Genomic DNA, 3,453 nt, shown 5'->3' on the forward strand with positions numbered 1-3,453 from the left:
CACCACCCCCCGTGCGCTGAAAGGGCGTGAACGGGGCGGTGCTGGGGGAGGGGACAGTGCCCGCGGCCGGGACTGGCGAGGAGCAGCGCCCGAGGGCCCTTCCGCCGTCCCGGGTGCATCTCGGGACGGGGCGCTCACCTTGAGGCTCGTCCGGCATGCCCCGGCCGCGCCTCACCGGGGTGAGCGCCCCTTCCGCGGCGCCGCCGCCAGGCCGGGGCTCTCCAGGCGCCTTTCCCGCCGCCCCTGCGGGGGCTCGGCCCTGTTGCCTCCCGGAGCCCCCAAGTGCTGGTGCCCCGCGGGTTTTGCCGCCGGTCGCTGAGAGGCTCAGGAGCCCCGGTGCTCCCCGTCCACCCACGCTCTTTGTGCTGGGCATGGTCCCTGCCCTGCTGCCAGCCTGCCCGAGCCGCAGCGCGCTCCGTTCCCGTCCCGCGGGAGATGCTCTTGCCGGAAACCACTTCTGTGGTTCAGGAGTCGGTGAAGAGTTTGGGGGCAGCGTTCTGTGCCCTCTGCTGCTCAGGGAGCCCGGCTAGGGGACCAAGTTTGGCTATGGTCATCCTTCCCTTACCTTTCAAATTTGAGACAGATGCACAAATTAGGACTTTGTGTCTGTTCACTTTGTTTGGTTTTGGGGTTTTCTTGCAGAAGTTTGTCGACTTTGCTTTTACTTCTGTCTAGATTTTCTGGCAAAGAAAATGAGCTGATGCTCTTTTTTTATTCTCGATGGCTTAGTTGAAGCCTTGGAACCCTGTATAAACTTGAAAATGAGAAAGTGTTTCAGGAGGCATCACCAGCTGAGGGTCCCAAAAATAGCTGTGAACTTTCTTGGGAAAGAGGAACATAGTTAGAGCACTTCCCTGCTTAGCATGGCTAGAAACCCTTCCACAGGAGTAGAGAACTGAATTCAAGCCTTAAACATCCTGCACAAAGAGCTTGCTCATCAAACTGTCCATGGAACCATGGACTCTTAGGGGAATATCTGCCACTGCAATCATGTTTATTGTGTAGAGGCACCACACTGGTGGTGGGCTTGGCCCTGTCACTGCTCCCTAGACCAGCTTTTAGAGCTTCTGATGGATCTGCTGTTTGCAGATGTGGGACATGCTCCATTGTTTTGACTCCAGCTGGACTTGGAAGCATCTTGATCACTCAGTTCTGAGATGCTTCTGCAACAGAACAAACTGAACATGAAAGCAAAAACCAGCAGTGAGATCAGATGCAATTCTAGACAAGACACTTTTTAGTTGTCTGCATAAGCTCCATCTTGGAGCCTCTCATGGTCATTGTTAGATCTGGCACTGTGTTGACAGCCTCCTCAGATGGGAGGCTGAAGCTTTTGGTTTACCTAGAAAACACCTGGACAGCTGTCTCCCTACCAAGCTGCACCAACCCAACCCTGAGGCGACAGAGAGCTTTCATTACTTACCCTTGATATTTTCTTCTGAAATTTCCCAGGAAAGGCTTGGCTCTTGCCTGAGGGTGGGGAGAAGGGGATAAGCATTAGGAAGTGGGTCAAAATTCCAGTGCCTGAAATCACCTATTAGTTTCGTTTTCACTCCTTAACAGCATTTTACTCCTGAACAGCAATGCACCATACCAAACTTGGCTTTCTTTCTATGTGGCAGTGAAGAAGCATCATCAATAGGACACTAAAAGAAGACCTCCAGACCACTTCTGCACTACATTGCCCCTTGAAGTGCCACCTAACCAGTGTAGTTGATTTGGCACACTATCGATTTGACCCATCTTTTCCTTGGGATAGTTGATGCATTGTCATTTCTGCATCATACAAAACTGTAGCATGCAGCTGTGGTGCTGGAAACCTGGATTAATGTCCCAGTGTCACTGTCAGTGTTTTAAACAGAGAACAAATCCATACAGATCAAAAGAAATTTTATTACATCAAACCAGGCAGGGAGTGTAATGTTCTGTATTGGAAATGCTTGCGTTCTCTTTCCGTAATAGGTATCAGTGAGATTAGCTTAAGAAAAATCAGGACAGCTCTGTTTTCAGTATCTACAAGCAATTACAAACTCTTTGAGATCTTGGCAGGGTGACTGAGAAGCAGAGATAACATATAGGGAACTTCACTCCTGCCAGCAGGTGAAATCCCGGGCAGGCTTTGATACCTGAAAATTCCTGCTCTTTGGCTTTCGTGTTCCACTCCAGGTCATCCCAGGACTAATCTTGAGTCCTTACTTTGCAGATCTGCAGCCATACATTGTTTTCCCCTCAGACAGCAGCTGTGGTGTGGCTGTGGGCTGCTGCACAGCAGTCAAATTCCAAAGGGTAGGTAGCATGGGTTGCATTGAAAGGAGAAGGATGAACCTTAGCTAAGCAGTGCAGGGCATTGCCTGCTGCTGTGGACATCACAAGGCCCTCCTGCCACATTTTCTACTTTGAGAAGCAGGGATTGTTTTACAGCAGGGAGTTTTATTATGGCCATTTTCAGAACAGGAGAACAGTCACAGTGAGGGAAGGCCGGCATGCAGGAAAGCTTTAGCAGGTTCCAGTTAAGAGGCCAAGGGTCTGAAAGCCCTTTGCTCCTGCTGCTAGATATGACAGCTTGCTCTCAAACATATTCCTTCTTCCAGTAATGGACTCTATGGAGCCTGACACAGAGAAGCAAATCTTCTTTACCCCTTCACACCTGCTGCAACCTAGGGCTGCATTTGCTGGGAAAACTAGGATCCCACCAGTGGATAGTCCCCGAATAGGAAAGAGGGCTATCTCTCATCTGTATTTTCTTTGTGTGACATCTCCACCACAAGTTCTCTGTCAGTGTGCTTCAGAGAAGTGGTCAAAAGGGGTTCATGCTTTTTTGAAGACCACCCCCCTTCAGAGGGGAAAGAGAGATGACAAGATGCATGAAGTGGTATTTCTATCGACCTTCCATCTGTAATTACAGGCCTCCTACCCTCTGCTGTCTTGTCCCCTGCTTTAATGAGATCATTTTAAGAGATAAGGCAGTAATTCCATTAAAAGGGGGGGCAGGGGGAACAATATGTAACTATTGGGTGAGCAAAGATCAAGATCCACTATACCCTGTCAGGCTTGGCTAAGCTTCCGGCATGTTTTTTCCCTCCCCCTGGCTGAGGGATTTTGCATTTTTGACAGTATTTCCTATTTTTCTGAAGCCTTCCAAGTCATTCAAAAATTGTTGTGTCACAAAAACATGCCAAAGGCTCCTCAAAGGCCCAGAGAAAATGAGGGCTCCAGCCTCTACCAGTGCATATAAATAGATTCACTTTCCTGGTGTCAGGACTGCAGAGGCAAAGGGCACAAATGCACAGCATTCCCGTCATTGCGAGTGCCTCAGTGCTGTGCCTGCACAGAATTCCTGTGCACTTGGCACTTCCGTAAGTGGGAACTCAGGCTGCTCAGCCTTTCTCTGGACTAAGCTCAAAGTCCCTCAGCCTGAGGACTTAAAGACTGTGGATCTTTTGTGTTTTCCCA

Source organism: Agelaius tricolor, unplaced genomic scaffold (genome assembly GCF_023055355.1).
Source record: "Agelaius tricolor isolate 1412-34295 unplaced genomic scaffold, bAgeTri1.0.p SCAF_9, whole genome shotgun sequence".
In the NCBI taxonomy this organism is placed as follows: domain Eukaryota; kingdom Metazoa; phylum Chordata; class Aves; order Passeriformes; family Icteridae; genus Agelaius; species Agelaius tricolor.